The sequence below is a fragment of the Rhinoderma darwinii genome, chromosome 6 (assembly GCF_050947455.1).
Source record: "Rhinoderma darwinii isolate aRhiDar2 chromosome 6, aRhiDar2.hap1, whole genome shotgun sequence".
Classification (NCBI taxonomy): Eukaryota; Metazoa; Chordata; class Amphibia; order Anura; family Rhinodermatidae; genus Rhinoderma; species Rhinoderma darwinii.
This window is the reverse complement of record NC_134692.1, coordinates 136,944,174-136,955,286: the sequence shown is the minus strand read 5'-3', so window position 1 is coordinate 136,955,286 and position 11,113 is coordinate 136,944,174. Positions and strand designations below refer to the sequence as shown.

At 38.3% G+C, this 11,113-nt stretch overlaps 1 long non-coding RNA gene across 2 annotated transcripts; it reads right to left on the bottom strand.

The window, feature by feature from the left end:
• Positions 1-527: 527 nt before the first annotated feature.
• LOC142656518 (uncharacterized) lies at positions 528-10,716 on the bottom strand. Of its 2 annotated transcripts, none has more exons than XR_012849706.1 (4): positions 10,559-10,716; positions 5,935-6,138; positions 2,494-2,679; positions 528-1,756 (listed from the first exon to the last, which is right to left on the bottom strand). It is a non-coding gene; the product is annotated as an uncharacterized LOC142656518 (long non-coding RNA). The 2 variants fall into 2 exon arrangements; XR_012849707.1 differs by lacking the exon at positions 10,559-10,716 and adding an exon at positions 7,313-7,414.
• Positions 10,717-11,113: the final 397 nt, after the last annotated feature.

The window sequence follows — 11,113 nt, the reverse complement described above, 5'->3', positions numbered from 1 at the left end:
AGTCTGCGTTTGCCTCCTACACCACCAGTGATTGGGAAGCTCTGTTCTTAAAGCTACAACCTTTCATGTTCAGCATTGATGACGCACAACTGACGAACCTCTTGGCTTCTGCTGACTGCAATGCTTATCCTGTTGTGTAAGTAAGAACTAAACCTGTTAATTGAGGACACTAAATGATACATCTAGACTCCTTTACCAATGGCTTTACCATAAAATTGCATTATTTCTAAAAAAAACAAAAAAACAGCCAACAAACCCAATGACTCCATTGGGTGGTTAAAGTCTTTGTTCAACATTTTCTACTTTGTGACGTATACATTTTCCTACTTTGTAACATATATACAATCATATTACATGTAGAGAATAGAAAGTTGTCCTGTGGAGTGAACCCAAGGTTACCTCCTACGATAGATACCAGAAGGACAACGTATGCCACCACGCACATGTTTTCACTAAACTGTATAGACCATATTATGTAGAATTTCTCATTCTAGAGTGGTATAAAATTAGGGAACTACCCCAATATCTCAACCCAAAATTAGATTGGGGATTCATCAAACAAGGCAAATAAAAAATTGGAAAGGTGTAATTTTCAGCTTAATGCTGGAGCTCCACAAAGATTTGGCCGCCCGTGGTAAAATCATGGCACTAACGTTGTACACAACCTCAAGGTTACAATTTGAGAGAAAAGTTGTAGACGACTGAAAGAATTCCGACCACGTGTGGCAATTGCCAGAACATTGAGGTCACACGTGACTCGTAGTAATGCCATAATTGTACCACGATTTGAAGGCAACCATCTGCCCGAGCCTGTTGGTATTCATGGTGTATATGTATCTTCTTAATTTCTGTGCCTGGAATTAGTTCTTTATTTTATATTTTTTATATTTTTAATTTAGCGTTACAAATCTGAACTCGGTATTTGATGATCTTTCCACCGACACCCGTCAGAGCCTATATGGAGTCTTACAAGGCTTCCTCAAGAAGCAGTCATCATCCGCAGGTAAGGTTTATGTGAAACTGAAGCAAAAATTCAGTACACTGCCCTAGCCCTGAATCTAAATAACCAAGGCAGAGTGGCACCTCCAAGCACTCATGCGCCGCCAGACCCCACCAGCTACGCCCCTGAAGTATACATATAGACTGTAAATGATTAACTTCAAATAACAAACTATCCCACATTTACAGGTGCCTGCCCCGTGAGTGGAGAAAGCAGCACTGCCAGCGTTTCCAGACTTTTTGGAAGATTCACATCATTTGTATCTTATGCAGATTTATCTAGCTCAATTGTCAACTTCGATGGGGTAAGTTTACTTTGCTTTTTTGCAAAGTTGCCATCTTTTATTTTATAGAAATTATTCTTAGTATCCTTTTAGAAAAGTATTTAAAGTAACAAATGTATGGCTCATAGACAGTGGAGGGAGGGTGCTTAATCTGGTAGGAGGAGCTGAGCACACTTAGTCTTCAACTGCAGACAGAGCAGTGGTGGAGGGCTCTTGATGCAGCCAGTTGCCTTACAGCCAGACCAAGGTTTGTGAGAAGGGGGAGGGGGAGAAATGACTGATCTTTTGGGACTCATTTCGAGGAGTTCCTTATATTTTTCTCGCAGTACAATTGAAATGAGTCAGGATCAGTGAACAGGAGGAAATTAAGGGAGGACTTGCTGGTAGTAGCTAGAAGAAGGAGGCCTCACCTAAGGTTGACCCATAGCTCCTTCTTTATAGGCACATGGTGTAAGGGGCCAAGGGTCTTCTCTCTAAGGGATGAGAACAGAGGGATAGTAGGGTTAAGAATACCAGACTCTCCTCTCTAGTAGTGGCATTAAACTTTTTGGACAAAATTTGGCATAAACTGAGATATTCCAAGACCCTTAGGTTACTTTGCCATCTTTCTCTACGGTACCCAGAGATGGAAAATTCTTCAATTCTGTGATGTTTTATCTGTTTGCAGCTGTCAGCAATTAATTTACTGTCACCTGACCAGAAAGCCAACCTTGCTTTTACTGGAGACATACTCACTGATGCCACCAAAGCCCAAGTTGTCATCGACAGTGTAAACACTTTGTCATTTAGCCAGTTAGATATTTTCCTGTCCAGTTTCCAGGCCATCGGAGAACAGGTAAGGACTTAGCATTATGTCATATCAATCAATTTCAAATATATATCTGTCTTTCTAATATATTTTTATCTATCTATCTATCTATCTATCTATCTATCTCATATCTATCTATCTATCTATCTATCTATCTATCTATCTATCTATCTATCTATCTATCTATCTATCTATCTATCTATCTATCTATCTATCTATCTATCTATCTCATATCTATCTATCTATCTATCTATCTATCTATCTATCTATCTATCTATCTATCTATCTATCTAACTAACTAAATTATTTGTGTAGAATGTATAAATAATATTCACTAATTTTTACATGTAATTCTCAATAGTTTTTTCTTTTTCTTTCTACAGAAAAACATAGCCTCCTTACCGAATGCCGGAATCCAAAGCTCTATGTTCAGTGCTATTTATGGAATAGTCTCGAAGCAGTTTTCTTCATTTTCTAATGAGCAATGGAGCAATTACTGGAAGTTCAAATTCAACCTCTTCTTATCGAGAATCACTCAAAGCCAAATTCTTCTGATACCTGAGAACATTAACTGTAACGCCTTCCAATCTGTGTAAGAAAAATATATATATATTGTCTACCACATTTTATACAGTGAAAATATACAGTGAAAATTCTCCTAAAGACCACCTAAAAATCACCTCCATTTATATTCGCCCTCTTCTTTTAGAGGACCACCCCTAAGAAGGGTGCAATTTTGGGTGGTCGTCTCAAAAAGTCTTAACTGTATAAGCAACTTACCGTCATGCTAAATGCTTAAACAGTTAACTAATGTACTAGAACATACAATTACCCTATAATTGTAGGCAAGTTGGTCTTATATCTTTGGTTTCACATGTACAAAATGGCTTTAGAAACTCCGCCACTCTTGTCCATGGGCTGTCAATGGTATTGCAGCTAAGCCCTATTTAGGTGATTGGGACTAAGCTGCAATACCAGAAACAGACTATGGACAGCAGTGGTGCTGTAAAGCAGACCCGTTATTGTAAGGCTTCGTTCACATCTGTGTCAGAGCTCCGCTCATGGGTTCTGTCGGACCTTTCCGTCAAGGGAACTTATGAACGGAAACCCAAACTGAAATAAACGAAAACCATAGCTTTCCGTTTGGATTAACCTAATTTCAATGGTAACGAATTTGTTGCAAATGGTTTCTGTTTGTCACCGTTCTGCAAGGTTTCCGTTGTTTTGAAGGAATCAATAGCGTACCATTGAAATTAGTATAACGATCCTCAGTCCTATGGAAAGCCATAGATAACACATTGTATATGTGACATCTTATATGGAATTGTCTGGTTATTGATGTTAGAAATGTATTTGCTTCTTCTTCCCATATGCAGAATTTCCGGCTGTAGCGGCCATTACAACAGCCTATCTGAACCTGTGCAAAGATCAATCTATGAGAAAGCAAAGTCCTACCTCACTAGTAACCAACCAATCAGTGGTAAGAAGTCGTATAGTCCCCTATATGTTTTCACACCATTTGTCCACCTAGGTGATTTCTTAAAACTTACTTTATTTCTATATTCTTAGGACCAGCATGTCCTGCAAGTTCAGCAAACAGCGGTGGATGGCTTGATGCCAATTTTGGGTTATTTAGTGAATTTGCCAGCGTTGATGAGATTAAAGCCCTATTCCCAGGCTTTAGTTTTGTAAGTATCTTTTAGACTATGACATATGACATAAATAGATACATATGAGATGGACACATAGATAGATAAAAATAGATAAAAATAGATAGCTAGACATGAGGTAAATATAAAGATATATATAATATAGGTAGATAGATAGATAGATAGATAGATAGATAGATAGATAGATAGATAGATAGATAGATAGATAGATAGATAGATAGATAGATAGATAGACAAAAATAGATGGATAGATAGATAGATAGATAGATAGATAGATAGATAGATAGATAGATAGATAGATAGATAGATAGATAGATAGATAGATAGATAGATAGATAGATAGATAGATAGATAGATAGATAGATAGATAGATAGACAAAAATAGATGGTAGATAGATAGATAGATAGATAGATAGATAGATAGATAGATAGATAGATAGATAGATAGATAGATAGATAGATAGATAGATAGATAGATAGATAGATATGAGATAGATAGATAGATAGATAGATAGATAGATAGACAAAAATAGATGGATAGATGATAGATAGATAGATAGATAGATAGATAGATAGATAGATAGATAGATAGATAGATAGATAGATAGATAGATAGATAGATAGATAGATAGATAGATAGATAAAAATAGATGGCTAGATAGATAGATAGATAGATAGAAGTTTCTTATTTACACTAACGAGAAAATATATTACTTCCGTTCCTATTTAGACTGATGCAGTCTCGTTCCTTACTGCTGATCAGCTGGGTTACTATGTGGCCACTGTTGAAGTCCTGTCAGACAAGGACAAGATTTCAAAGGTCATGAGTGGAATAACTGGCGCGAATATTGGAGAATTTATTGATGCATTTAATCTCGGAGCCACCAAGGTAAACAGGATTTTTTTTTAAATAATGTATCTTCCTACTGTAGGTTCCCCGAGCAACATTTGTTATTCTTTGCATATAAAACTATGAAGGAATGACTGTAAGGTAATAGCTTCTGTCTCCTGGTTTTCTTTTACAGCTTGGAATCACACAAATTAGCAACATACAGGTCAAAAAATTCTTTTTGGGAGAAATTTTCTGTAAGCTCGGGTCCATCTTGTCAACATTTACAGCCACTGATTATGCCACCTGGTTCCAAGGAAGACTCACACTTTTTATCTCCTCAATTGATGCCAAAAGCCTTGGATTCATATCAACTGATATCACCTGTGACTCTCTCGCAGCCATGTAAGAAGAAAACTTCCTTTAATTCTAATTGTGCCTTTTTGTATAACATGCAGCAAGCTGACCTGTCTTCTGTACCCAACAGCATGGGGCCTTTAATTCAAGCCCAAAACCCTGAGAACCCCGAGGCTATATACAGCTTTGCCGAATCGGTTCTAGAGACTCAAAAAACATCCACAGGTGAGTCAAAATGTTCAATGACTGTTTTCCTATAGCAACGATCTCAACCTGTGGCTCTACAGCCATTGCAAGACTACAACTCCCAACGTGCCCTGACAGTCCCAGAGAGTTGTAGTCTACCAACCGCAGGTTGGAGACCACTGGTCTAAAGTATATAACTAGTCAGTAAGGTTTCAGTTTCTTAATCTCTTCAGAATATTTTTGAAATATTGTTTTCTGTCCTTTCAGACCTTTTCTTGATCTGATATATAAAACAAAACCCTTAACTAAAGTGATGTTTAATTATTGTGACTAGGTGTTGCCTGCACAAGTGCTGATCTGACCTCAAAGTCATGGACAATGAAATACCTCGGGCAGTACATTTCTCAAGCATCATGGAGCAAGATTACTTATTTGTACCCAGGCTTCCAAGCGGTGAGTAATGGTTTTTCTGACTTGAGTTCCTTTTCAATACTTAACCTCAGCCTCCTGCGGATGTATTATTTCACTCCACTCTATGGTCTTTCGTATTGGTCCCCTCATTAGTCTTCTCCTTCTCTTCAATCTCTCCCCTTCTGCTACTTGCTCTATACTTTCTCAGCTCTATCCTATCAGCCGGCCATACACAGAAAGACTTTACAGAAAATGTTACAAAAATGTTACAAAAATTTTACAAAAATTTTACAAAAATGTTACATCGAGAGCCACAGGTTGGAGACCATTACTCCCTACTTTACTTCTTGCTACATTCTCGTCTGGTAGACATTAACCACAAATTCCTACCTAGGTAATGCATTGGGTAAGATGTCTCCTGAACAAATGAATGTCTTCAAATAATTTTATTTTTGTTTTCTTTTTCTAGGTGGAAGTTGTCGATCTATTGACTGATACACAGTTGGCCGCTGCATCTTCCAGTAACATTCAGAATTCCGGAGTAATAAGTTCTTTGGTGTTCTCATACAGTGGCAACTTGGACGGTCTCTTAGTCTACATGGGCACAATAAAAAACACCTATTTAACGGTAAGATTCAAAACACAACAATAACACAATTATCAAAAATGTGCTTTCATCTTTGGTTCAGCAATGCAGCCATTTCACGTTTCAATCGGGGAATCATGAGATCCACACACCTGGTATTACATTAACGGCTTATTCACACAAATGTTGTATAAGTCCGTGTGATGGCCGTTAAAACGACGGCTGTCACACAGACACATGTATTTCAATGGGGCCATTCAGACGGCCGTTGTGTGAAGATTCCGTTGAAAAATAGGGCATGTCTTATTCTCTTCCGTTTTCACGGAACCCTCGATAGACTCAAGTCTATGAGGGACCCATGAAACTGGTCTGACACGTGTGCAACTCGGACGTGAGAAACTGATGTTTCTCCGGCCTAAGAGATATTCCAACTACCATTGGTGACAACTACTCTGAATTATAGGACGAATGGGAAAATGGGGGATGCAGCTGCAGCAATATCGTTCCCTAAGTGCCTGTGTGCTGTGAGAGGGGAAGGAGGAGCAATAGGGGGAGACATCTGATTGGTCATCGCACAAAGCACAGCTCTTATTTAACACCAAGAAGATCCCACCCACTCAGCAGGGATTTACATTTAAATAAACCAGCAGAGGGAAGGACAAAAAGCTAAAATCTGCAGGTTACCCACAACATTTCTGGTTGTACTACATCTAACACATATCTAGAATTTTCTAAGGAGGGATTTGAATTTATTTTTTTAAAGGATAGATATGTTTTAAGGAATAATGTTATCAAGGTCCTTTTTTAAGTGATTAATCAAATACCAAGATGAGGATAGAGAAATAGACTATTACCCCTCCCCCACTATTATGTTTTAGTTTATTATGAGTATTAGATTATCTTCAATATTTTATTTTGTTTTCTTAAACCTTTTCAGAATCCAGCAATTTTTTCAAACTCCAAACTGAAAGAAAGCTTTCTGATGAGCATTGCAAGTATTGTATTTCCGAATTTCGTTACTTTCAACTTGCAACTGACGGGAGAGTGGCTGACAACAATGGATTTTCTGCTTCCAAGCGTCAATGCCACCATTTTGGAGCTAATTCCACTGGAAATCTCATGTGAACAATATCAAGAAATGTAAGTAGAGGAACACACTGTATCTCCACCTATGTCTTTTACCTAAAAACGGATATCACATGAGGCCAGGGACATGATGCTTAATAACTTTTCCAAGATTGTATAATGGGGGCTGTAGTTCCCATCCATGCAGATATTCTATCTCCTGGGGTCCATAAAGCTGCTTTGGTTAGTTGAATAACATAGTAAGGTTGAAAACGACCATATGGTTAAACTTACTATTCTACAGTGTTAATCCAGAAGAAGTCGAAACTATCCTTGATAAGGGATTGGCCAATTGTCCTCATCAACAAATTAAACTAAAACTCATTAATTTAAATGAATGCAACCAGAAAGGGGTCTACACAGAAATCATAGGGCACCATAGCAAAACTCAGACTTGGCCCCTCCACCTACTGAGAGCTCCTCCAAAATTACTTTGCCATTTATTAAAGTCAATATCCACTATCTAATAATGAAATTCGATCAGTAATTTCAGAATATTTCTGTATAGGGGAGCTCTCTTTCTTTCTAACTTAATAAATTATATAATTCTGGGTGCTTGCAGCCACCACTAGGGGTCGCTAGCTGCCTATGAATTTATACAAACTGGTATTGAACTCAATGGGAGTTGTGTAACTCTGTATGCAGTGAACTGCCCCTAGTGGAGGCTGCAAGTAGCTGCTATGACACCATCACAGCAAGCAAAGGGAGCAGTTCAGTGTCGGGAACCCTCACTTCATGGGCTTTATAACAGTAGAGCCATCTGCCTCTATGGTAGCTATATTATAATCTAGATACGATTAATTAACCATAAGATCATCCATAGTGTGACTGTTTTTACAGTAAAGAAGCATTGCTAGACCTGATCATAGCGCTAGACTATCTGGAGTAGGCTTCGTGGATTTAGCACCACCCAGACTCTATTGTTTATGCCAAAGGGAGGGTGAAACTGAAGAGAATTAAAAGGGAATCTAATAAAGGATACAATACAGTATTAGTTAAGATCTAGGAATAATCCGCTGGTGAAAAAAGTGCATAATAGGGTCTTGAAAACAGTCGCTGTTGGTGGACGCCATATTTATGTAGCAGTTGCTTCGTTTTTACAATATGGTGATTATTATATTTTCTAACACTATGTCTTGTCTTGCAGTGTGACCAGCTTTGATTCTGTATTTACTCTTCTAACATCTGCAAAGAAGCAAGATATTGGAGTCTTCCAGAAAAGCTTTTTGTTGAATCAATATACAAAATATAGTAAGTAGCACTTGGTAACATATGAAGGCGAGCGCTATTCCGTACTAAAGTCAGCAAGATAGAGCAGACTTTCAAGGGATTGTCTCGTCAAAGACATCACCTTTGAGAATGGAAACCGCTGTGGTGATACACTGATTGCCAAGGGTCCGGCTTCTGGCACCCCCAGCGAACCAGGGCGTGTACTATTTCATGCTCGAGTCCACCAGATTGGGAGCTGCTCTAACAGAGCGGCTGTCTGTTCCAGCTCAAAGAGGTGGATCCGAGCATAGGAAACCCCCTTTATGACATTTAAAAGCCCCATTATAAGACAAGTGGAATTGATTTACAGTGCAAGAGCCACTTCTTAGTTTTCATCATATCCAAGGTGTTTTGTTGGGGGATGGGTGAACTTAAGAGAGTTAAAGAGGTTTTCCGGTTTCAGGAAATTAATGTTATTTTTCGTATAATTAAAAGTTGTACAATTTTGCAAATATACTTTCTCTATGAATTCCTCACGGTTTTCAAGATCTCTGCTTGTTGTCATTCAATAGGAGCAGTCAGTGTTTACTTCCAGTTGATCAAATTCTGTATATGGTCATGTGATGGACACACAGGTGCTGGGATTGTTAGTAGACACAGCTCTGATACACATAATGTGACTGTAATGAGCTGTTCTCCTGTGTGTCCATCCCATAACCCTGGACCGATTTGTATCCACTGGAAGTAAACAATGAATTGATTTGCTGAAACCGGTATTGTCCCCCTTAAGAATAATTAATACTTCCCAAAAGGCACTGATTCCCCTTGCGGAGAGCAGGCCTGTAGGCATTCTGTAGAGCAATGCTCCTTGGGAAAAAAATATGTAAATCGCTTTCCTGTCTTCGAAGAAAACTCTAGGTGGCTATCCTGTAAGTCAATGTCCGACCTAAAAAGGTTAAAAAGCCTTGTTGCTATTTAATAGAAGTATCACAGGGTCGTGGCTTGTTAGTGGATGGCACAAAATTTCCAAAATTGCTATGAAGATTCTAGTTCTTTCTGACTTCAGCCAATAAGGCTAGTATTTTGCAAAGTTTGGCAAGATACTACTATACTTCCTGTATAATTTCCTCTTGTTTTTCAAGACCTCTGCTTACTGTCAGTGAGCAATCCTGGTTTTGTGACAGACACACACACACACACACACACACACACACAGGTGCACAGCTGGTTACAGGAGAGCTCTGATACACGGTAACAAGTTGTGAACCTGTGTGAGCATCACATCATTGGAACAGATTTTTGGCAATGTACACTATTGAATGTTTTTTTAATTCATTATTATATCAATGTTTTTTATTTTTTTAAGAACTTTTTAAATGTACTTTTAATACTATTTTTTTTTTTACTTTTTACGATACAGCAAGTAGGCATCTTGTATACATAGAAGCTGTATCATTCTCTCCTAACCAATTCCATCAGTTCAGCTGAACTGACGGCTCGGCTGAAGGATCACAGGATCCACCTAGTATCGATCACTTGTAAGTTCATCGACTTTGATTGATATTAGCTGGATCCTGTGTGTCAGAGGCAGGCAGGACCCGCTCTCAGCCGACCGATGGAATCGGCTGAGAGAACGATACAGCTTCTACGTATACAGAATACATAGAAGCTGTATCGTAAACATTGAAAAAAACTTTTTTAATAAGAGTCAATTAAAAAAGTGCTTAAAAGCCACAAAATAATGCAAAAGTGTATATAGCCTTTAAAGTCTCTGGAAGTCAGCAATGGCTGCAAGCAGAGATCTTGAAAATCATGAGGAATTGCTACACAAAGTGTATTAGAAAGTTTCATAGATCTTAGATCTTGATGACCATGCCACACTCCCGTGCTTAACAATCATTGCCATCTTTTGGAAGAAAGGTTAACGTTTTAAGATTGGTGTCTGTGTACCCGGTCATAACATTTCTTGTGTTTGTTTTTTTTTTACCAGCCGACGGATGTTCCTTTGGAATCCCAAATACAATTTCATACATACAGAAGAACATTGGATATTTCTGTAAACAATTCACACCCGAAGAAATCAAACAATTTTACCCTGAATTAGTAGACGTAAGTTTTACGCAGTATTGCAATCTGTCCTAAGGAACAGAGATGAAAGGTCTTAACTGGAAGATTGTGTATGATTCCTCTTCTAATTCCGACTGTCCTTCCCGCCAACGCTGTATGGGTTTTCTCTGTTGTCCTGTATTTTAATAACTATATTCCTGGACTTTCTGTTATTTTGATGGGAAATAAGACGTGAAAATTTGTGGTTACCAATTCAGTAGCTGGAAAATCTCAATCAGGACAAATAACCTTTAATCAGACGATCATCCCTCGTCATACTCGATCACACTGACAACTCCTCCATAGAAATACTTCACCAAGGCAATGTATTATTTACTATTCATTTTTAGCTACCACTACCGTTCCCAATGGTCTGACAATTGTAATACTATCCATTTAGAACATCTTGAAGGCCGACATACTGTCACCAAAGTAGAACTACCAGAACATTTACAATATCAATGATTTCGTTTGAGTCTTCCTGTGAGAAGAGCTTTTCTATCGGTGTACCCATGACAACACATCTTGTCCCTGTGCTGTGGC